The following is a 25,718-nucleotide window of genomic DNA, read 5'->3' as shown; positions in this document are numbered from 1 at the left end:
GAGAGGTGGGAAAAAGAGAAGGACAGAGAAGAAATAGTGTGAGAAGGAATAGTAGAGAGGAACAGAAGGAAGGTATCAGAGAAATGAACAGATTGCTTCCTATCTCACAAAAATATCAGTGAGACATTCTAGGGACCTTTGACCATTGATAGGTCAAGAGGAAGGAGGGGTCATGGTTGATACTGAGGCTTTCTTTCCATCCTCCCACCGTGAGAGAAGAAGGCAAGGACTAATAAACCAGGCTCTGAATTGACGTCCCTGCCTCTATTCTGCTTCCCAGTGTCTACTGTGCACAAGGCAGCCAGAGAGATCTTTATAAAACTAAAATCAGATTAAACTCTTTGCTCAAAGCCCTTTTGTGGTTTTCTAACTCAGAGTAAAATCTGAAGCATTTCCCATGACCTGCAACCTACACGACGTTCAGCCCCTGTTCCAACCCGGCTCACCACCTTGTGACCTGGTCTCCTCCACAGCCACTCACCTCTACCCACCCTGGCCTCCTGGCTGATCTTCAGCAGCACATGCTACTCCCTCCTCCTGGGACATTCTTCTCCCTGGTAATCACTGGGTGTCCCTACTTTATTCTGGCTGCAACTCAAATGTCACCTTAGCATATCATTAGCCCACCCTTACCACCTACTTCTACAATGACAGTCTCTTATTTTGATGTTTCTTTCTTTATAGTACTTATCAATATATTACATAGTTCACTGTTGAACTCCCACTGGTAGAACAAATCCTCTCATATAATATGCACTCAGTAAATGTTTGCTGAATGAATGAATGAATGAATGAGTGAACGGAGGATTGCCTTGGCGCCAGAGTAGATGCTGGTCCCAGCATTGACTGGGAATTAGAAAATGAGGAAACGATTGAGGGAGAAACAATGACATGTTCCAAATTGTGGGTTAGAATTAAGTGACTATTTCTTACATAGCTGCAATATTCCAGGCATTACTAGGCAATTGGATAGCAAGACTACCAAGATCAAATTTCTTATGAAACATTTCTTGGGACACGGAAAACTATAGATTTATTGTTAGAGGGGTCTCCAGCTAGACACTGGAGGGTGTGGGCCTGGTTGAGTTCTGCTGTTCACTTTCTTTGTCACTTTAGACATATTCTTTCCACCCCATTCTTTAAAGTCTTGCCCTATATTTTAATTGATGATATAGCTTTTGTTGTTGGGCTTTGTGATATAGGAAATATTTTTCTTTTCTTGTCTTTCTTTCTTTCTTTCTTTTTTTTTTGAGAGAGAGTTTCGCTCTTGTTGCCCAGGCTGGGAGTGCAATGGCACGATCTCGGCTCACTGCAACCTCCACTTCCTGGGTTGAAGCAATTCTCCTGCCTCAGCCTCCCAAGTAGCTGGGATTACAGGCATGTGCCACCATGCCCAGCTAATTTTGATTTTTAGTAGAGACAGAGTTTCACCACGTTGGTCAGGCTGGTCTCGAACTCTTGACCTCAAGTGATCCACCCGCCTCGGTCCCCCAAATTGCTGGGATTACAGGCATGATCCACCACGCCTGGCCTATTTTTCTTTCTCTTCTGGAGTTTTTTCTTTAATTTCATTATATTTAGCAGACGTTGAAGTGACGTCATATTCTCTAAGTCTTCAGTTACTTAGAATAACTGTAACTTACAGTCTTTAGTTTTCAGTTATTGTGGGGAAGATGGGCAAGGAGAGTGAAGAGAAGAGGTGAGTGTCATCCCAGGTAGCTGGAGGGAGGTAGTGGTGGGATGAACTCTTTGCATATGGGTAATCTAGAGGCAGAGTGGTGTAGGCTTCCTTTGTGGGAGTGTCTTCCTGGTGCAGCTCTTTCGACAGGAAGTTCCTGTGGTGGAAGTTCTCTTGCTAGGATGGCAGATAAGGCCCTTATCCACCCGTCTGTCTGTCTGAGCATGGCTCACTCTGTTCTCCCACCCAGGCACGCCCTCTTCCATGTCTCCAGGGCTAGGCTCACTTTCCTGATGGGCCCTGCAGGTCCCTGTGTTCCTCTCCAACACTCAGTGCAACCCTGTGGCTTGACCTTCGCAGTCTGTAGCTTTCTTGTCTAGATCTTGAGTCCCTCCTAGACTCTGTACTTATGAGATTAAGAACTAGTTTTTATCTTTTATGTGGAGTCTGGTATCTGAAAGAAAATTGGATCAAAACTTGAATACAGGTACTCTAGGGTTAACTCTGATATGAATTAGCTGTGTTCTTTAAGCAGGAACTTAACCTCCCTGGACTTCTTTTCCCAATTGTGAAATGAAGGCAGTCAACACAAATTTTATTTCCAAAGTGCCTATTATGCCCCATCCTCTGTTATAGAAGCTTGAAGGGGGCCAAGATAAAGAAGATAATGTTTATATGCTTAAGAAGTTTATAACTTTTAAAGAAGACAAACAAGTAGAGAAGCAGTTATAATATACAGTGGCAAAGCTATGATAGAGATAAGACCTGAGAGCAGAGAAGGACACCTAACCCCACTTGGGAATGCCACGAGGGGCTTCCTGGAGGAAGAGGTATCGAATATGAGACATGAATGGAAAGTAGGAGTTACATAGATAAACGTGGGATAAGGAGTCGGGGGAGCTGTTTCACATAGAAGAAAGCCAGGGTGGAGAGCAGGGGTTGAGAGAGTATTGCAGGCAGTAGGATGTGTGGGCTCAGAGAGAGTGTGGGTGAAGAACTTGAGACGGGTGGGAAGCTAAAAGGCTGGAGAGGTGAGTAGAGGCTGGGTGTGCAGGCCCTTGGACACTTTGTGAATGGATTTATTCTTTATCTGGAAGCTAATGGGAGGGGTGGAAAGATCTTAAACTGGGAGATGACAGATACAAACATGCATTTTGGAATGGTCCATTCTGGTTGCAATATAAAGAATGCATTGGAGAAAAGTAAATTAGACAGGAGGCATGGAGACTGGGTGGGAGTCTATTTCAGGAAATTTAGGGTACCTAGACATAAAGATGGCCCAAACCTAGGTTAAGGTCATAGAGACAGAGACAGGAGGACCAACTTGAGAAATATTCAGTCAGTAGAATCTTGACATACAGGGTCCAAGAGTGAAGAATACGTCTGCTCCAGGACGATGCTCCATTTTCTGACCTAGTCTGATGGATTGGCTTTGCTGCTGTTCACTGGCCTGGGGACACAGGGGAAAGAACAGGTTTTCAGGAGGAAATGATGAGTTCTGTTTTGAATGTGTGGAGTTTCAGGTCTCTGATGACATCCATATACATTTTAGGCAATATCAATCAAACTCAGAAAAGAGTTTGGCGGAATACACAGACTTAGGGAATCCTCAGCACATAGATGATAATTGAGAACCTGGGAGTAGCAGTGATTGGCTAGGAGAAGTATAGAGGTAGAGGAAGCAGAGGTGTTCCTTTAGACCCACAAGGTCTACACTACTGCTCATTCAAAAAATCAAACAAACGCCGGGCGTGATCGCTCACGCCTGTAATCCCAGTACTTTGGGAGGCTGAGGCGGGCGGATCACCAGGTCAGGACCTCGAGACGATACTGGCCAACGTGGTGAAACCCCATCTCTACGAAAAATACGAAAATTAGCTGGGTGTGGTGGTGCGTGCCTGTAGTCCCAGCTACTTGGGAAGCTGAGGCAGGAAAATTGCTTGAACCTGGGAGGCGAAGCTTGCAGTGAGCCGAGATTGCGCCACTGCACTCCAGCCTGGCGACAGAGCGAGACTCCCTCTCACAAACAACAAACAAACAAAACTCAAACAAAAACACTCACACACAAAAAAAACAAACAAAAACACACAGTATCTGGCTTCCTCTGGCCTTAGGAATTTTTCCTTTTGTGTCTACACTGCTGGTTGGGACAGATCATCCCCTGATGTTCCTGTGGCTCACTCCCTTTCCTCACCTAAGTCCCCTCTTTGTAGTGATCTCTCTGGACAACCCTAGTTAAATAACCCTGTGTAGTCTCTAGCCACCGAGCTTGCTTTTTTTTTTTTCCTCAAAAGAATTCATTATCATATCATTATCTGAAATAGTAGAGATGCATCGGTTTATTTGTTTTCTATTATCTCCTCTGCAAGATGTGACCTCCCACGGTGCAAGGACTTTGCCGTACTCACAGCTGCACAAAACCCTTAGAATAGTTCCTGACACCCATTTAGCATGCAATAAATGTTTGTCAAAAAATAGAAGGATACATGCAGAAATCATCAATAATAAAATAATACTTTTTACATTTAAAAAGTAATAACTGCAGCCCTATTTAAGCACCATTTACAGTTCCTGGGTCAGAAGGTGGCCTTCCAGTTCAGGGGCACCTTGTAGGCTGGTTGCTTGCTGCTGGACACCTGCCCCCTAGGGATGACCTCCCCTGTCCATCTCCTCAGATGACACTGACAGGCGTCTTTTTTTTTGTTTTTTTTGAGAGAGAGTCTCACTCTGTCTCCAAGGCTGGAGTGCAGTGGTGCGATCTCAGCTCACTGCAACCTCTGCCTCCCGGGTTCAAGCGATTCTCCTGCCTCGGCCTCCCCAGTAGCTGGGATTCCAGGTGCCCACCACCACGCCTGGCTAATTTTTTGTATTTTTAGTTAGATAAGGGATTTCCCCTTGTTGGCGAGGCTGGTCTTGAACTCCTGACCTCAAGTGATCCGCCCACCTTGGCCTCCCAAAGTGCTGGGATTACGGGCATGAGCCCCTGTGCCTGGCTGACAAGTGACAAGTGTGTTTTAAACTTCAGTTGAAACAGAAAAGAAGTACCACCCCTGCCCAGCCCCTGCCCCCGCCACCCCCCGCACACACACCTAGGGCTTGGATGAGAGTAGTTTGAGGAATGCAGTGGACAGCTCCCACCCACCATGCTGCTGTGAATGCACGGGTGGGTGCTGGGCCATTTACTGGGAAACAGCTCTGCTTGAGACATTAAGCATCAGATGTAAGTACAGCACCCCACTGTTCTGCTTAATCCAGAGATAAAAGCAATGTTTTCTTAGACAATTGTTCTTAACCTTAATTATGTCCAGGATCACTTTGAGCATCTGATAAAATTTATAGCCACTCTTCTCAGAAAAAAGAAAAAGTAGTCCTATGGGGGCTGGGGGGAAGGTATGGATCTCCTAAAGTCCTCCGTGACCAGCTAAGAATGCCTTTTCTACAAGTGGGACGGGGCTGCTTTGGAGCCTGCAGACGTCCCTGCATGGGCTTCACGAAGTGATTGTATTCTCTGGTGAAAACTAAAACAGCAGGTCTTCCGAGTATTAGTGAGACAGGGTCATGTAAATGAAAATCACAACCTTTAGAGTGAGGCAGACTTTGGTTTGAATCCAAGTTCTGATTAGAGTAATCAACTTGTACCATTTTGAGAGGGACTGTTCCAGTTTGAAAACTGGCACATGTATACATATGTAACAAACCTGCACGTTGTGCACATGTACCCTAGAACTTAAAGTATAATTAAAAAAAAAAAAAGAAAACTGAAAGTCCTTCATCCCAGGAACCTTCTTGGTCCTAGACAACACAGATGAGTTGGTCACCCTATTTCTGATATTTGTTAGCCAGGGGACCCTGGGCAGTTACTAGGTCTTCGTGGAGAGGTCCTGCTTACTCCACCTTAGGTCAGGTTCCTCAGATGCAGAAACTGAAATGGAGATTCTTGTGCAAGTGATTGGCTGAGCAGGTACCTTCAGTTGAAACCTCGGAGAGAGAGGGAAGCAGGATTAGACAAGGGAGAGGACAGCCATGGATATCTAGTCTCAGCCTGATGGCACAAGATGCCCTGGGACACACATGGCCCACACAGTCTTCCTCCTTGAGGCCAGGGCCCAGGCTGTTGTCACTGTAGACTCAGCTCTGGCAGCATATCCTCCCAAGTATTTCTGGGAAAAGCAGCTCCTGTCAGCTGTGGGCAATTCTCGGAAGAACAAAGCAACTGCAGGCTGCTAGCAGCCAAAAAATCATCTGGGTGATAGAGTGCCAGCTCAGTAGAGGGGACCAGGTGGGTCAGCAGTAGCATCCACTACATTAATGAGTATTTCAGTTACAGCCCTCCAGGTCTTCCTTTAAGACACACACATTCCCCAGGGCTCATTCTTTGGGACTCACATCATTCAGCCCTACCACCCTCTAATCCTCTAAAAATGCCTGTGCCCTGAGGGGATGAGTCATGAAATACTGCAAAAATGTCTCCTGAAACTTTGCCATGCTTGGAACCCGAGGAACCCTACGTGGATTTTCATCCCGACTTAGCCACTCCTCCTGCTCGTCTCTTAAAAGCATCTACTGACCTGCAAAAGTGCAACGGGATGCCAGCTACACCAGTACCTTCCAGCCTGGTGGGGTTGCATTAGCTGTTCACACATTACTCTCCACTCACTGATCATTTTGGTACCTGAAGCTTGGTTTTGTTTACCACCCACTTCTGCAATTACCTAGGAGGCTTTCCAAGTCGAAGTAGGTGACCCCTAAACCATCCTGGATCCCACCTTCTACTCAGATAGCTTTTCTTCTACTCCCCTTAGCCACACACTCACTCACATATCATACTTGTTTTGCATTCCAGATGATCTGTCAAACATGGCCTCGTCTCTTAGCTTGCTTTTTGAATTTTCCTGCTATTGCTGTTCTTTGATTGCCTGGATTCCTCTGGCCCAGTGATCTCCCCATTTCCCTCAATTCTTTAGCCCTCTTTTTTATAACTCCCCTCCTTACCCACATGGGTTTCATGGTGTGGAATTTCAGCAGTACTTTTCCCAATAACCTGATTGTAACCTCAGTTTCTCCCTAGGAGATTGAAAGACTTCAATCATGTTGCTTTAACTGTATTAACCTTAGTTCCTTTATCTCTAAAATAATGATAATACACAACCCATGAGGAATTTTTAATAAAATTTACATAAAAATAAAATTAAACAGCTTCTATTGTAATACTTGGCACATAGTAGGAGATTAATCAATGTTTATTCTGACTAAAGGCTGATCTGTGTATGTACTTAATATCAACCAAGAGGATGGCGGATTGTCACTCCACTCTGAAAACTGAGGAACCTCGATGTGACTCTTCCTTGAATGGAAACTCTGGATGGGATGGACGAAGGGAATATCATTAGGGAAGACTCTGGGACCTTGTGTGGCTTTGGAAATGGTTATGCCTTAGGGATCTTTGAGGCCATCAACCCATGACAACACTGAGCAATAGCTTATGTTCAGAAGTGTGACAATGAGTCATAAAAGAAAATCGAAATTACAGTCTGTAAACTCTGCTGAAATAAGTATAATTTCTAAAATAGGTTACATCAGAAATTACTAAAATTAAATATAAAACTATTTGGTGTTTAAAGGACTTAATATTAGTTATCTGGAAAATTAATTTCTGGAGCACACATCATCTTAGCTGAGGTGTTATTGCAAGGGGAGAGAAGGCAACTGAATTGGTGGCTTTGGTGAAACCTCGTTGATTTTAACTCAGAATATAAAATGCACTGAAGAACAAATTGCATTTTTAGTTTTGTTAAAGGAAATGTATAAAGATAAGATTATCCATGGACTCTTGTGCCCAAGGTAGAATTCATCAAGCTTGGTATTTTAACAGGCCAGCTTGTGTTGGCCTTTTGGGAGAATAAAATGAATATTAATATAATTGCTTCTGAATAACAGAATGAGATTCTCCCAGGTTTCTTTTTTTTTTCTTCCTTTCCCCCACTTCTTTTCAAAAGCATGTGGATGTTGGAGAAAAAGAATGATAATAAAACCATTTTTCAGCGACAGATTAACATTGAATTAGGAAGTGGTGTGCGTGAGAGGAAAAGGAAGCTCTTTCTAAGCCCCTACTATGAGCTGTAGACTGTAGACAGTACTTCCCCAGGTGAAGCTTTTATGTCATCTTCATGCAGGGCCATGATTAGCCCTAAAAAAATAAAAGCCAAGAGGGCAAAATAGTGTTCACAGTCACACAGTCAGCCAGAAGCTGACCCCCAAATTTGTTTGATCTCAAAACTTATTCCTTCCCGGCTGCACTGTAGATATCCCCTGTGAAGGGTATTCAAAATTCAGCTATAAATCATGAAAGTAAAACAAACCATTTCCCTCTCAGCCAATAAAGAAACCCAAATAAAACCTCAAAATACCCTATTTACTCAAGATTGCTTGCCTTTAGCCACCCAGCTGTGTGAACTTGAGAAAGGACTAGAGCTCCTGTTTAACTTGGAGGAGGGGATTTATTTGAGGATCCCTCATATCAGGTCTGCGTGAAGGGTTGCAGGCACATTTACTTGAAAAAAACTCATAGAATTAGAATCCTGCTTAGGCTAAAAAAAGATAAAGAAATCCAGAGAAATCTATGTCCTCCCTGCTTACTCAGATGCGCAGTCAAAATATTAGGTGTTCATCCTTTCACTTTATACTTTATTGACTTTCTTGAAACAAACTGGAAAAAAGGAGCATTTACTAAAATTGCAGATCTGCTCTTTCTTATTTGTATGGCTTCATTCAGCGTCCCCCTAGATATTTTTATTCAAAATTCAGTGATTAATGTATGTGTCAAAACTCCTGGGATGCAAATGTAACGTATAGTGTATACCTAGACTGAAAATCAATATACTGCTTTAAGAGGCATCTCATTCTAAGTTAAAACTGAGACTGGATTGACACCCAGTGGAATGCAATTGAGGCTTGCATAGGGTCACTGCAGGAATGAGCAGTGTGCCCTGAGCTGGAAGTTGTCCTTGCAAGTATTTTTGGGGTCCTGATTATGGCTTCCAGGGGTACAGAGGGTGAGGTACCCCCAAAGAGGGAGCTGGTACATCTATTTATAATTTTAGCACAATATGATATTATTGCCTCTCCTGTCTCTCTCCCTCTCTGTCTGTTACACAGGCACCTGTAAACACATGTACAAACCCCACCTTCATCTGGGCAGCCTCCTCATGGATTCAGATTCACCTCAGTTGCTATCTTTTCTGAAAAGGCATTTCCCACCCCTCTGATGGTTGAATTCATTGTCTTTCTGCTCCCACAGCAGCTCGGCTAAGACCCCAGCTTGGAGGCCTGACAGCCTGTGGGTTGTGTGGTAACACGTCGCTCAAAGCCTCGCTCCTCTCCTGGTTAGCTGTGTTACCCACGACAGGTTGCTCAGCCTCTCTGTACTTCCATTTCTTCATGCGTAAAGTTGGGATAAAAAATAAAATGGTGCCTCCTTCAAATTTTTGTTAGGATTAAAGAACAAACACAAGAAGAAATGTGGTTAGAAATGTGACCCATAGCAAGACTCAAGAAATGTTAACTTTTGCACTTTAAGCATTGATTTAAGTCCATCTCTGTTTCTTATTTGAGACAGTGAGATTGTTTTTTTCAAATTTTAAATTCATTGTTCCTGAAATATAGTCTCTTCCATTTATTAAAGCAAAATTCATTGAGGCACCTAAGTCTAGGTACTATATTGGCACGGGTTTTGTAGAAAAATGTGGCTTATAGAGTCATTAAATGAATACCTGGGTAGATGGATGGATGGGTGCATGGGTGGGTGGATGGAAGCTAAAATAGTTTAACAACATTTTTTTCTAAAAATGTGGGTATCTCAGAGTACTACTCCATGGTGAAAATGTAAAATGAAGAGACCCAATGTGAGTGGATAGGAACACTGGCTCTGAAGCCAGAAAACTGGGTTTAATCCTAACTTTGCTACTGGCATTGGTCAAGTTTGTTAACTAATCTGAGCATAAATCCTTTCATCAAACAATGCAAGAACAATATGTCTACCTAATGGAGTATTTTGAGGATTAAATGAGTTAATATATGAAAAACGTCTAAACAGTGACTGGCATACTATATATAAACACTAGGAAGTGTAAGCTACTATTACTAGGTAGGACCTGGGATTGACTACAAAACTTGCAGGGCCAGCTGCAAAATGAAGAGGTGGAGCCCATTGTTAAAAATTATTATTAATATCAAGATGGTAACAACAGAGCAATTAACCGAAGGGAGGGTTCTTCTAAGCATGGTATGGGATCCTCTGTGACTACATAGGGCATGCACTCATAAAGTCAACCCTGGTAGGATGCTCATTTCCCTAAATTACAGAGTCTGACAAAGATTACAGGCATCTTCTGAGCAGGCTCTTGATGGCCCTTGTGGCCACGTACTTCAACACACTCTTCCCTATTTCCCTCTTCCCTACACTTCCTCACCCCATGCAGATACCCTATGGACCTTGTTGTTTCCCACATCTTTGGAAACCAGCAAGGTGTCACTCCTGCACGGCCTACACTCATGCCACCTCTGCTGAAGTGGCACTTCCTTTCCATCCTCCCTCTATAGTCTGGGAATCTCTTTTGCATCTTTCAGCTGAAGCTTGGGCATGATGTGGAATGGACTCCTCTGCCCTATGTGCTGACAATCTAGCCCATACACTAATGTCCATCTCTGAACTGAACAATTTCACACCCTCCTTCTCCAGATGGTGAACTCCTCCAGGGGAGGCCATTGACTTATTTATCTTGTACTCCCATCTAATGCCTGACTATTCCAATCATTTCTTCTAAAGTTAGGTCTGGCCTTGGCACTGTTAGATGCACAAACTCATGGTAAAATGTTGGTTTCTGGAGCTGGTCTTATAGGACAATTCCCTGAAGAGGCTGGGAGAGACCAGTTGCTGGGAGAGACCAGTTGAACAGACACTGGATTTGATGGGACAGAGGCAGGAGCAAGTGGAAAGTGAAAATGATAGAGTGGAGGAGCTGTCATTCAAGCGAGAATAAAGCAATAAAGCATGACCAAAGGCTGGCTGTGTTACAGCCGCATAACTGGGGCAGGCAGTGTGGAAGCCAGCCTTGAAGGGCTAGACTCCCAGGACTATGCTAAAACATACCCAGTTCAATCACTGTCCACCTAAGGGAATGGTGCAGCCATCGGTGCTTTCACAAAAGACTGCTCCACTGGCGTTAGCTCAGACCCACTCTCTGCCCTGCTATGCTCAGCTGTAATATGCAAGATAATTGACCTGAAGGATGCAAACAGAGCATTTGAATTAAAAAAATCCTGTTCCAGTTTCAACTGTGCCACTCACTAGCTCTGATTTGGAAAACATTTAACTTCTCTGAATCTGTTTTCTTGTCTGTAAAATGGAGATAACAAGACTATTTTTGTCCTAGGTGGCCTGGATGATTGACTGATGTAACCACTGCATACACAGACTTAACAAAGTGCCTGATACCATGTGACATAATTGAGAAAGAATATTTATTTTATTAGTAAATGAAATTTAATCAAGTCTATAGCATGTGCCAAGTATCATCCTGTGTGCTGCGGATGCTGTTGAGAGCAAGGCAGGCATGGTCTCTATCTCCTCAAACTTAAATTCTTTTAACAGGGAGAGTAGGGAGAAGTCAGAGGTAACAGACAGTAGTTTCTTTCTCTTTTCCCTTCTAAACAATGTGTTCAAACACATGTTCATTCAACAGACAAGGGTTTTCTCCTGTAATCTTAACAACAGTTTTATCAGATGAAAGCATTCTTACTGGTCTCTTTTCACAAATGAAGATTCTGAAGTTCAGAGAGTTGAGTGCCCTGCCAAGAGTCACAAAGATGATCAGTCTCAGAACCCAAATTCCAACTTAGAGGCATCTGATTCCAAAGCTGTTTCAGAAGGCTAACTTGTTAAATAGAGACAGACTCACAGTCCTGCAGAGCAATCAGTGCAAACTAGGACAAGTTGACTTGCTTCTCAAAATGACGAGAGATGCAGAGATCATCCTAGTGTTGTTTCATGTTGGCTTTCTTCCATTAGGAAATATTTTCTCTTTCCTTTGAATTTGTTTCTTCCACTGAACCTCTCTCATTTTTTCGTATTTCTCTCATATATTCTTTATTTCTCTTTTAGTAGAGATACTTATTTATATTAAAAAAATCCTATTTGAGTGTGGACAACTTGAATATTGAGCCTATTTCACAGTCTGTCTTTCTCCACAGGGCTTCCACACCATAGCTGTACAATAAATGTTTATATAATTCTGCCATTAGGATTTTATTATACAACCTGATGACAACAGCCTACAGAAACACAGCGATCCCATCATGTCAAGGTAATGATGTTTTGGAACCAGATAGATCAAAATAACTAACTTTGAGGTTTCCCCTGAGATACTAGCACAGGCTGAGAGCTAGTCTCCAAGTTAGGCTCTCCTGAGCTGAGCACTAGTTATAAATGGCTGCTCACTTCTCTCCAGCCCTCTCTTGTCCCAGGGAGTCCCCATGGAATTCACATGAGGAAATTAAATTGTTAAGAATGGTGGAGCCAGTGCTCAACTCCCAGAGGCTCATGGACATCCAGATCCAATGAATGACCGAGTTGTTTAGCTGTGTTTGTTACTGACCCAGTCCTGCCAGCACAGTTGGCATCACTGAGAACCTCCCTGCAAAGTGGCAGCCCCAGGGCCTCACTGTGCTCAGAAACAGACTGTCTCAATGAGGAATTGAGCCTCCCTGATGGGGTAAGCCTTGGGGGATAAACATCAGGAGGTGTTTTTGTGGGAAAATGAGGTGCACAGGGATATCATTTGATTTTTGTGTCCTTTTGTATTGAGATGTTAGAGCTCTGTGTAATTTAGAAGCAAGAACAAAAGACCTAAATTTTGTTTCATTTATTTATCCAAAAAATATTAATAAGCACCTACTATAGTCCAAGTCCAGTGCTGAGGATACAAAGATACAATCATCATCATCATCCCCAAAACTAATATTTGTTGAATTTATTTTAGCAGGCATTATGTTAAGCACTTTGCATGCATTATCTATTTAATCCATAGGGTGCCCAACTCCAGGGTTGTATGATATTGTGATATAAGAAATGTAAATTTTTATTTTAGTCCTCAGTTATGGACACAGAGCTCCTAAAACCTTTATAATTTCCTAAGTGGTAAGAGCAATAAAGATGAAAGTAGCAACTTTTGTGATTCATAACAAGCCTCTATCAACATTGTCTGAATTGATATCAATGGCGTGACTTTTGGAAAGCCCCTAGACGAGGGGAGTGGGGGCTGGTTGCCAGGGGGATCAACCATGTGATTAGAGGGTTGGAACTGCCAGACCCCCGACCTCCCAACCTCCAGGATGGGGTGAGGAGAGGGGCTGGAGACTGAATTTATTACCAATGTCAATGATTTATTCAATCATATCTATATAGTGAAACTGTCATAAAAACCCACATGGACAGGGTTCAGAGGGCTCCCTGGTTGGTGAACACATGGAAGTGCTGAGAGGGTGGCTGCCTGGAGAGGGCATGGAAGTTCCACACCGCTTTCCATACCTGGCCTGATGTATCTCTTCTTTTCAGTGCTTTTTGAGTTGCATCCTTTGTTATAAAGTGATACATGTAAGTAGATGTTTTCCTGAGTTTTGCCAGCTGTTCTAAGAAATCGTTAAACTTGATGAGGAGGTTGTGGGAACCTGTGACATAGAGCTGGTCAGTCAGAGGCACAGATGACAACTGGACTTTCCATTGGCATCTGAAGTTAGGGGTTCAGATGCCCTTAACCTGCAGGGTCTGCACTGACCCCAGGCGGTTAGTGCCAGAATTGCTCAGTGTGCAAAACCAACACATCTGCCGGCAGAAATGTTTTCTCTGTGAGCGTATTGAAAAATGGTTTGTTTTTCCCCTCCTTATGGGAAATGTCTTTTCATGTCTTCCTCAACACTCACCCAAGGGCAAGCCCCTTATTATTTGTAGCATTATATCCCTAGGGTTGTCTTATGTGGCTAACCTACTGCCATCCCAATTTTGTCCGCAGAGTTAGAGATCAGGGTCACCACTTTGGTAGGTAGAGCCAGTGTATTTAGAAGCACCCTTCAACACTATGTTGAATGCCTGATAAGGCAGGATCACTGCTCTCTGTGGTTTCAAGTTCTGGTGGAGAAGGGAGATGATAAAACAAATAATTTGAAAGTTATTTATTAATTGCTGCGACAAAAGCAACCATAGGGTGCTCTCTGGAAGTTCAGGGGAATGAGGGACTACGGAATCAAGGAAGGCTTTAAAGAGGAGGTAATATGCACCCCCATGTTGATAGGCCAGTTGGATACTTTCAGGTGAAGCTCGTGGGGAAAAAGGCATTCCAAGGACAGAGAAGAACCTTTGCAAAGACAAGGACCTATAGCAAAAAACAGGGTTTTCAGGGGCACTTGTTAACACATTTAGAATGACTAGGGCTCAGAGAGCATGTGTGACTAGTGGCAGGACGTGGGACTGATAAGGTATACAGACCCTGAGATGCAGGGAGTGTCAGGGGGATGGGTTGGGATTTCATCTTGTTTTGGGGGAAGAAATTATGTGTAGTTTTCTTCCAGTTAACATGGGTTTCCGCTGGCATAACAAAAACCTCACGACATGGCTTATCCAAATAGGGTTTTATTTTTCTCGTGCAACAACAGATCTGGCTCATGCTGCTACTTGTGGGAAGTCGTCAAGAACCCAGGCTTCCCAGGATCTCTTCTCTGACATCTTTACTGTATGTCTGTCTTTTTCTGGTTCATGACCATGAGATCTCTGCTCTATAATCAGACATGATGTCCATATTTCTGATATATAGGAAGCAGGAAGGGTGAAGAGCAAAAGCATATGGCAGCAAAGTTTATTTCTTTGAATCAGGACAAAGTATCTTTCTCCTAATTCCATTCACTAGACTTTCACTAACATCTTCTCAGACTGAACTGGCCCTCATGGCCACCACTGACCAAAAGGGCATCTGAGGAAGTGCCTGTCTGGGTATAGGTGTCAGTTAATATCACCATTCTGTTTAGTGAGAAAAGGAGGATAGATTTTGGCTAAGAAACTAGTAGTGCCTGCTAGCGTGAGTGACAGGATCAGCTTACATTTACAAAAAATGGCATTGTCAGTCATCTAAGGTTACCATGACCTTGTAGCCATGACGATCAAGCAGCTCATAATGAGGCAACAGATAAACAAACAGATGATGAAAACATAGGGTAAGAGGGATCTGTGGTGATTTGGGAGCCAAAGGAAGGAGCTCTTCACCCAGTGTGGGGTATGGTTTGTGAAGGTATCCCTAGAGAAGGTGACTCTGTGGCTGAGCTTGAAGGAAGAGAATTGGTAGGTGACAAAGAAGAGGTAAGGACATGCAAGAAAGCTCAGGGAAAAGAGATTACATGATCCTGGCTGGCAAATGTGAATAGTTTGTTCTATTGGAGAAGGGTAAAAGGGGAGTGGGTTCTTCTTAGTCTCAACTAGACACATAGGACAACCATTGGTGACACTTGACATCTGCCAACTCAGGAATCACAGGTGTTCCTCATTAGCAAGAGCCTTTGCAGCAGCTACATGGCAAATAGCTCAGATGCAAGGAAGAACGATGTATATTGGATGGTTCAGGTTCCACATGGCTTAAAAGTCTCATGCCTTTCAGGAACCATTTCTCTCTCACAAGAACTCCATAGGCATTGCTTCTTGGTTCTTGGCTTCTTCTCTCATGCTAACTATAGGAGTCTCCATAATCGGGAAAACCCAAAGCAAGGAATCTTCATCGGGTATCTATAGTTATCCCAGTCCAGCTCCAGTCCTCTTAACAACAGGGGTCATTTTACAAGAAGCAGTACTGTTTTGTTTAAGTGATATATCTGTTTCCAGGTAAACAGCTTAGAAAATTTATCCAGTGGTCAGATTCTTAATGCACAAGGGGAAAAAAATGCTAACTGTTTGCCCAGAGCCCTTTAATTTATAGGCTAGGCTATGAAAAGCATGAAAGGAGTTTCTGAAAGGGGGTTATACTGATTATATATTTTATTTAAAAATTATTCCTGAGTTCTGCGGGAGATTGATTCAATAGGTTCATGATGGGTTCATATGGCTAGATGAAAGGCTATTTTGTGTTTATTTCCTTTTCTGTTTTTAATAGACTTAATTTTTTAGAGTAGTTTTCAGTTCACAGTAAAATTGGAAAAAAAAATAGAGAGATACCCCACATCCCCCATCCCCATACATGCACAGCCCCTCATCAGCATCCACCTCACCGTGGTTCATTTCTTATAATTAATGAACCTACACTGACAAATCATTATCACCCCAAATCCACGGTTTACATCAGGGTTCACGTTGGTGTTGCACATTCTGTTGGTTTTGATAAATGTTTAATGATATGTTTCCACCATTGTAGTATCATGCAGGATAGTTTCACTGCTCTAAAAATCTTGTCCTCTGCCTTTTCATTTTTCAATCCCCCCAGACCCTTGGCAACCACTGATCATTTTACTGTCTTCATGGTTTTGCTTTTTCCAAAATATTATATAGTTAGAATCATACAGTATGTATCCTTTTCCTGTTGGCTTATTTCACTTAGTAATATACATGTAAGTTTCTTCCTTGTCTTTCCATGGCTCCATAGCTTATTTCTTTTCAGTGCTGAATAACATTTCATCATCTAGACGTACCATAGTTTATTTATCCACTCTCCCACTGAAGGACATATTGGTTGCTTCCAAGTTTTGACAGTTATGAATAAAGCTACTATAAACATTCATATGCAGATTTTTGTGTGGACATAAATTCTTAACTAATTGGGTAAATGCAAAGGGCATGATTGCTGGATTGTGAGGTAGGAGTGTGTTTAGTTTTGTAAGAAACAACCAATTATGTACCATTTTGCATTTCCACCAGCAATAAAAACATGTCTGTTGTTCCACATCCTCACCAGCATTTTGTGTTGCCAGTGTTTTGTTTTCAAGGTAAGAAAATACCTATACCATCAATGAGGTAAGAATTAGTGAGGTCCTGAACTAAGGCAGAAGCAGCGGATATTGAGTAACTAAATTCTAGAAATATTGCTGATTTAGAATTGACAGATCGTGGTGATAGATTGACCTTGGGTGTTGAATCTTGGCTGACTCTGAGGTTTTGGGTTTGATGACAAGATGGTAGATGGTAGTGATGCTACTTGCAGACATGGGAGAATGGAGGACAAAAACTGAAGTTTTGAGAGCTGGCAATATAGTGCCTCATTAAGAGCTCTCTATAGTCTGTGGCTTTGGGCGACGTCTGGGTTGGAAGTAGAAATTCAGGGGTTATTGATGTGAAGATTGTAGCTGAATTCATGAGATCTGATGTGACTCCCCAGTTAGAGCATTTCCTGTAGGAAGATAAAAGAAAGGGCAGGAGACAGAATTGTGGGTGGTGTGAAAACCAACTTGCAAGGGGTCAGGGAGAAAGAAGAGCCTGCAGAAACCAACAGAGTCTTGCACAAAGTTTGGTGCCTCAGTTAATAGATGCTGACTTGAACTACCCAGCTATCTCTGTCTCCCTGTTATCCTTAGCAAATATAAGCTATGACTTTCAAACTGTATATTTTTCACTAACCTAGAAGCAAAAAACAGCAAATGTTACAAAACTTGGTAACAGCACAAGGTTTTGTCCCAAAGTGAGTGATACTGAGAATGCGTGTCACAGACAGGTCTGGAAAAGCATCCTGCAAGAGGCTGACAATGAACCGGGTGGTTAAGGATTAGTAGTATGTGAATTACTTTATTCATTTACTGCTGGCAAATACTTCCTGGTGCTTACTCTGGGATGGTTGCTGTTCAGCACATTGGGAATAGAGAGGGAAGAGTCCAGACCGAACCTTCATTCCCCCAGATTCTCAGCCCTAGTGGAAGGAGTCAAACAGTACATAAATATTTACAAAATATAACAGAAAGTAAAATGCATAATGCAGTAAAGTACAACAAGGGAAGAGGAGGCAGAGAATTGCTGCTTTAGTTAGAGTCGTTGGTTGAGCAAAGACCCAAATAAAGTTAGGATTTGAGCTGTGTGACTGTGTGTAGGAAAGGCATTCAATTCAAAGGAAAGGAGACCAGGGGATTCTCAGGATGACAACTTCAATTCTTCACAGTAAAATCATACCTATGTCCCCAACAAGCTTGCATCTTTTATACCTGGAATAACACAGAAATAAAACTGGCATGAGGGAGGAAGTTATGATTGATCTCTACTATGTACTGGTGTCTATACTGAACTCTTGACCTTTTCTCACTTGTTCCTTACAAACATGTATCATAAGTCATGCTGTTACTCTCATTTTGCAGGAGAGAAACTGAGGCTCAGAGAGTACATAATTTGCCCTAGGTTCCACCGTTAATGGCCGGTAGAACTGGAATGTTTGTGGGGGTCTGTCTGGCCTCAACGTCCTTACTTTTTGTTCATCCATCTATGGCATCCTCCACAAATGACTCAGGCGACACTCCCGACTGTGTATTCCACAGGACAAATTTAAACTCGCTGCACTGCAAGGAAGGAACTAGGGCTATAATTGATGGTTTTGCAAACCTCAGATAGAATCACTGAATCTATTTAAAGTTCTGCCTGAGACACGTTGATATAGTCAAATGAAAGATGGAATGCTGATCTTTATGTGGTGTGCATAACAAACAAATGTATCCCAAGGCACTCACTTGTAGTGCCAAGGTCCCCAAGGATGGCTTCTGTTTATAGTTTTATGCACACTTATACAATGCTTGGACTGAATTAAAACAATAAAATTATGATTGCAAAGTCTCTCTCTCTCTCTCTCTCTGTCTCTCATATGAGTGGATAAAAAATTTAACATAACTATCAATAAGTCACGAACAATTCTGTTCTTATTTGTTTTCACTATTGTATCTTAAAGCTGCTGGTGACTGGGCCGATCTCCTGATTGTTTAGCGAATTACCAGTGCATTATTCTCATTGGCAATCAATAGCTGTCTTTAGCATCTAGAGAGCCTTTAGGAAATTGCTTTTCAGGATGAGGATATTAGGCTGAATCTGGTTGGAGCAATGGCTTTTACTGCTTGGGATATTGTTTCTATTACAAAAACTACCATCTTTTAGAAGTTAGGAAGGAAATGGCTGTATGAGTTTAGAATTCTCTGAGGTATATATTTCCGTGTTATAGGAAGATGGGATCTATGTGGGAAGGAGTAGGATGGGAGATTGGAGAAGCAGCAGGGACTTTATCCCCTTATACAGGAGGGTTGTGTAAAGCATTCTAAGGATGCTGGGCTTGATTCTGTAGGCACCACGGACTCTTGAAGGATTTTTAAGTAAGGGAATGCCATGAGAAGACTTTAGATTTTTGTGAATTATTCTGGGGCAACGAGGGCGTGGCTGGCTGTTGGGTCAGGCTAGACATTAGGTCAGCATGTTTTATTCTTAGTGCTCACTTTGAGGTTCTCCTACTAGATCCTGCTTTCTCTCATTATTAATGCAAGGCCTTAAGTCGTCACGAGAAAAGCAGATCACATGATCACAGTCTAATGTGGAACAAAAGGTGGAAATGGTTTGAGTTGAGAATAATTCATCTCAGTTTATTCCTATTTTTCCAGAATGTCATAATTCATATTAATGACTGTGCTCATGACTAGAATTCCCAATATCCACGTGCTCTATCATGGATGTGCAGGACTTATATGTGACCTCCAGATAAAATGTGTTCCATTTGTGATAAAACATGCATTCTTGGTCTTGAGGGGAGACATCAGGCGGTGTCAATCAATGCATCTGCATTAACAGACCAATCAGCAGGGACAAATCATGATACCTGCATCTACTAGCGCTCGGTCTTGAGTCCTTCTAAACGTGGGACTCCCCTCGCTGAGGCTGTCAGGCTGCCAGTGGAAACAATATGCACGTTGTGGAATGGTGCCAATTGAAATCCATAGTCTCTAAAACTTAGCTCAGTTCTTAACATTTCTGGACAACCCTTTAACACCTCCTTCCTCTACTCTTTATCTTCCACTTTTTCTCCTTCTGCTCTTTCTCTACTGGAATTTGAGTTGTTCAAAATCTTCCAAATTATACCCTCCTTCCGTTGTCTACCTCCCACCACGTGTGCTCAGACCTGACAGGAGACCCACTTCACTTCCTGCACTAGGGAAACAAAATGAAACCAGAACAGCGCAGGGACTGTCCCTACATAATCTCCCTGTACTCCTGCATACCACTTCATTTGTATGTGGCTCTTCCTGGAAAGAATGGGCCTCTTTCTAAGGCCAGATCCTCCCTACTCCCTCCTGTTTTGGATTTCAGCCTCCTTCTCTTCTTCAAGGAACTTGTTCCCTGTGATATTCCTTCTTACTTCAGAATGGTCAACCTCTTCCTCTCTTCTAGCCCCAGTTCATTAGCTCATTAACATATGCATATTGTAGAAATTTCTCTCTCTTATCAAACCATAATAAGATACATGGCCATCCCTACATTCCCCCTCAACACACACTGTGTCCCCTCCTGTCTCTGTCCTCTCTCTCGGTCCTGCACACCCAGTCTTGACAAGGTTGTCTCAACTTGTTGTCCTCATTTTCTCATTTATTCTTTTCCCACTGAACATGCCCTTTTGCAAATCACCAGTCTTCTAATTGCCAGTTTCACTGGAAACATTTCACTCTTTAGATCTTTGGAAGGATGCCCCTTTGCATGGTGACCAAGTTGACTATGTCTTCCTTCTGTGAATCACTTCTCTTCACTATTTTTTTCCTTGATTTCATTCTTTCCTCAATTTCCTCCTACCTGTCATATAATACTTGTTTTCATTGTGGTGTACGTTATCTCTAATTCTTTGCTTACTCCTTAAATGCTAAGTTCCTCTCTGGTATATACTTTCATCCTTTGATGTTTTTATGGTAAATGCAAATCCCAGGGGTTCTTATCTACTTCAAAGGTTTAAATTACCATAGGTTTCTCACTTTTAAATTGTGCTTGCATTTCTATAAATCCATGCATCCTGCTGGATTTCTTTAGGAGTTCATTTCAAAGCACCTTAAACTCAACAAGTTCCAAACTTACTTCTACAATCTGTCCTTCTTTGAGGTTCCTGTCTCAGTGGGTAAATGGTACTTTTGTCCATCTGTTTCCCTAAGCCAGAAGCAAAAGTCATCGTTTCCATATATGCCTGTGTCACCATCCTATCACCTGTCCATCTCTGTCCTTCTAATCTTCCTCCATCTTCATCCTTCCCTCGATGACCCTCGTGAGGCCACCATCATCTCTCAGCTCTATTGCAGTCATATTCTCTTAATGATTTCCTCATGTATGCCAGCCACACTCTGCCCCAAATCTGTGGTGCATTTGATATTCTCAGAATGGAGATGAGATCCTGCTCCTCTCACCTTTCCCTAGGAACCCCACAAGGCTTTGCAGTTTCATGAAGACTAAGAGCATACATTTCAGCATTGTCTGTGTGCATGATAACTTGTTGCCAGCCACACTCTGCCCCAAATCTGTGGTGCATTTGATATTCTCAGAATGGAGATGATATCCTGCCCCTCTCACCTTTCTCTAGGAATCCCACAAGGCTTTGCAATTTCATGAAGACTAAGAGCATATATTTCAGCATTGTCTGTGTGCATGATAACGTATTTACCTCTCAGCCCCACACAGTGCTTTCCCAAAACAGTGGCTTCCAGAGTGAGAGGCATGTATTTCAGGGAATGCTTAAGAGAGTTCATTGGAGCACAGAGAGAAAATGATAGAACTTTCCTTTATATTGGTTTTGTAGTTATAAAATAAGTGAGAAACTGGGCTCTTTAATATTTATATTCTGCATGATTTCAGTACCCTTGCCTGTCTACTTGTCAGACGTCACATGTAGTGTGACCAGTGTCTCGAGGGAAGGGGGACTCCTAACAAAGCAAGTTGGAGTGATGTCCTCACTTGTCCTTTCAAATCCAGCTTTATTGTGACAATGCATTGTCTCTAGTACCCAGTTGTGTAGATTTGTGGATTATAGTATTTAGTTTTAATTAAACAGCCTTCACAAAATGAACAAGTGACTCTGAAAGATTCCCGCAAGGAACCCGCAGATTGAAGACAATACTGATAATTACACAATGAATAGAAATCAAGTAAAAGCTTTTTTCCAGACACATCACAAGTTAAAAAACAAATTCGATCTAATTATATTTGATAATACATTATAAAAATATCATCCGCAAGACCATCTGAACCAGGGCTTTACACTGATTCATAGCCACAGTGAGCTCCTGCCTTTAAATATACTGAGACTTAAGATATTATTTAATGTATAAATATAAAATATACAGAGAATATAATATCTATGTCTGTGTATATGGGTGTATATGGTTTTTATACCCACCTGGTCTCATTGCCTTTCCTGGTGCATTTATTCCTGCTCTTGTTCCTGGGCTTGTGATGTGTGTTCTAAAATGTTTAGGAGACATTTCTCTAAAGTTTTGTGTTTTCTCCTGTCTTAGGGCTCCTGCCTGAGAGTCAATGCTTCTTTCCACTCATGTCTTTTATATTTCAGTTCAGATATTATACCTTTCAAAGCAGTTTTCCTTAAGTCTTGCATTTATTTCTATAATTATTTTATTACCTCATTCACTAGCCTGCATACTCCATGTCGAGGAGAATGTGTCTGCTTTTGCTAATCTCTGGAATCCAGCCCCTAGCCCACTGGCCACCACATCCAAGGTGTTGAGTTAATAACGAATGAATGAATGGATCAGTGCATACATGTCAGCTGATGTGCTAGTTGCCTTGCATTTATTATTATATTTTCCCAATTAATGCTGCTAGCTTGAGAATGTACTGAGAGCTCTGTGTTGGGGACTGTAAATGTAAGCCTGTTAAAAAGCCAAAAATAAAATCCCCAGCCCTTCTTCTCCCCAAAATATTAATCCTTAGTTAGGTAGCATTAGCATGACAATTCAGAGAAGTTGTATCTTCTTTCTAATCTTGTATTTGTCCTGCTATGCCACCTGCCTCAAGACATATACAGTTACATAATTAATTGAGGAATCTCTAATATTTCTTGGCAGCAGTCTCTGTAACCATCTCTTGGTATCAGTATAAGCCCACTGTCCAGTTGTAATAGGCGAGCTTAATGCTTTCTGTTTCCCTGATTTTTTTCTTCCTACTTTGCTTCCCTAGTTCCTAAGATGTTACACACACACCCTGCTCCTTTCTCAGGGTCCTCAATCAGCATTGGCTTTATATTAAATTAGTTGTCACCTAAGGCACCTAGGTCTGATCAGAGATGTGCCTAGTCACTAGTTGCCTTGTAAAAAATTGTCTTCTGTTTCCTAGGTCTAATCAATCATGCTAGTTCCTTTTTAACCCTTCATCATCGAGTTCCTTAATCCCAGGAACTTGATTACCTTTCATGTTTTCTTCTTCTTTTCCAGTAACTTTCTTTCTCTCTCTCTTTCTTTCTTTCCTTTCTTTCTGAAACTTTAAAAACTGAAAATTTCAAAATTTTAAGCATTTTTTCCATTACTTTCAAAGGGAAAAACCACAATCCTTCCATCCTTCCTTCCTTCCCTCCTTCCTTCCTTCCTTCCTTTTTCTTTCTTTCTTTTTCTCTCTCTTTCTGTCTCTCTTTCTCTTTCTTGACAGAATCTTGTTCTGTCGCCCAGGCTGGAGCGCACTGGCTGTATCTTGGCTCACTGCAACCTCCGCCTCCTGGTTCAAGCAATTCTCCTGCCTCAGCCTTCCGAGTAGCTGGAATTACAGGCATGCGCCACCATGCCTGGCTAATTTTTATATTTCTAGTAGAGACGGGGTTTCACTTTGTTGGCCAGGCTGGTCTCGAACTCTTGACCTCAGGTGATCTGCCCGCCTTGGCCTCCCAATGTGCTGGGATTACAGGCATGAGCCACCACATCCGGTCTCCAATTTTCAATTAATATATTTATTAGGTTGGTGCAAAAGTAATTGTGGTTTTTCCCTTTGAAAGTAATGGAAAAAATACTAAAATTTTTAAATTTTCAGTTGTGATGTTTAAGAGGAGGCTCTCTGGTTAGAGCTGGCTGAATCAAAAGCAAGTTGTGACAGATACAGGAGAAATGAGGTGCCTGGTATTTAATGGGGAAATGTAAATATTGCATGTAAATTGCAACACCCTATTCAAAAAGAAAAAGGAAGAGTGATGGGTGGCAAATAAAGAAAGTTTATCAAGTGATAAACTCATAATGAAATTGATTGGCTTGGGATTGGGAGACACAAGTTGAAAGTTTCGTATTAGTAAAATATGCAGGCTTTCTTCTGTCCATAGATAGAGTCATGAAGAGCTAACAGCTGACTCAGAAAACGCAATAAAATTATTTCTCTCATTTGATCTCCTGACACCCATGTAAATAAAGCAGTGTTAGAGGAATGGAAATGTTCCATTACTAGGTAAGGATAGCAAAAAGGGCTTTCAAATACAAATTGCCTTGGAGTTTTGACACATGTCAGGCTCCGTAAATTCCATAGAGATGTTGTTTCACAAAAATTTATTATGAAAGTTTCAATCATCCAGAAATGTTGAAGAAAGGCATGATGAATACCCATAGTTCCTAGTCCCAGGTTTAACGATTGTTAACATTTTGTCATATTTTCTTTATCAACGCATGAATGCCTATTTTGCATAAAATATGCATATGCATATTTTTCTAGATCATTTGAAAATAAGTTGCAGACTTTAAGACAGTATACTCTAAATACTTCGCCAGGCTTCTCCTAGGAATAAGACATTTTTCAGTGGAACTCCAATGACATTATACTGAAGTAAATAAATGATATTTCATAATACTATTTAATGTATACTCTACATTCATAATTTCCCAATTTTTCAAGAAATTAGCTTATAGATATTTTTGAAGCAGAATCCAATCTAAGTACATGAATTTCTTTTGATGTTATATCTTTATTCTCTTTAAATCTACAACAGTCCTCCAAATTTCCCTTCTCAACACTGCACCCATAACATTGACTATTTGAGAGTGTGAGCCAGTTTGCTTATACAAATTTCCACATGTTGGAGTTGTCTGATTGTTTTCTCAAAGTGTCACTTACCATGGTTCTCTGTACCCTGTATTTCAGAAGCACTAGAAGTGAGGTCTAAGGCAATACTGTCCAATGGAACTTTCTGTGGTGATAAAACATATCCTATACACATTGTCTGTTATGGTAACCAGTTGCCACATGTGGTTACCGAACACTTGAAATGTAGCTAGTAAAATAAAGGAAATGAATTTTTAACATTTCATTTAATTAATTTTAATGTAAGTAACCACATGTGGCTAGTGACTACCATATTTGACAACACAGGCCGAGGGCCTTCAGTAAGTTAAATAGTCCAGCAACTATGCCTCCGAAATATTTGAAATTTGGTTCCCAATTTTAAAGGTTCTTGTTCTGTTCATCCCCTGGTGAACCCTATGGTTAGACTGAGCAGCAACTGGTATAAGATAGCATGCAGTGAATCACACACTATGTTCTCCAATTTCTTCACATTTATAGCACAGGCCAGATGGGATCTTCCAATCGTATTTCTGGAAGACAATGATTACCTAGAACTTTTAGTGACCGATGACTGATTCGGAGTTTGTTTTTTTGAGTGAGGGGATGAATTATGGGAAAACAATCAGATAGGATGTTTTATCACCATCTTTAGTTCTGGGATCTGCTTGGGATCCCACCTTGTCACACCTCCTTAATCCATATTTCTATGTGTTCATAGTCAGCATTTCACCAATGACACAACTGCCTGATCCTGAATCATCAAAGTAAAGTTTATATAAATTTGCTGCACTATACTTATTCAGGAAGGGAAATAAAAAATCTTTTAACCGCTGAGGTTGACGTAAAACTTTTAGCTCATCTCCTGAACTAGACGTGAAGTAAATTAAACAGAACATCCCAGCCCTCCATACAGTTAACAAAGAGCTTTAAAAATAGAGTGGGTTTTGATACATCACTCATTGCATTGGCATAGATTATTAA

At 41.6% G+C, this 25,718-nt stretch overlaps 1 protein-coding gene across 3 annotated transcripts in view; it reads left to right on the top strand.

Annotated features, from left to right (window-relative positions):
* Nucleotides 1-25,718, top strand: part of FAM135B (family with sequence similarity 135 member B) — a 367,515-nt gene that overhangs the window by 5,383 nt on the left and 336,414 nt on the right. Inside the window, exon 1 of one of the 3 annotated variants that reach the window (XM_063817398.1) lies at nt 14,917-15,080. The exons of 1 other annotated variant lie outside the window; for it this stretch is intronic. The gene's annotated coding sequence lies outside the window, so the exon portion shown is untranslated. Of the gene's footprint in view, nt 1-14,916; nt 15,081-25,718 lie in introns of those variants that run through there. One more of the 3 variants, XM_063817401.1, reaches the window with a different exon arrangement.

This window comes from Pan troglodytes, chromosome 7, assembly GCF_028858775.2.
Source record: "Pan troglodytes isolate AG18354 chromosome 7, NHGRI_mPanTro3-v2.0_pri, whole genome shotgun sequence".
Lineage (NCBI taxonomy): Eukaryota > Metazoa > Chordata > Mammalia > Primates > Hominidae > Pan > Pan troglodytes.
The sequence above is the reverse complement of the archived record's forward strand: the minus strand, read 5'-3'. Positions and strand labels throughout refer to the sequence as shown.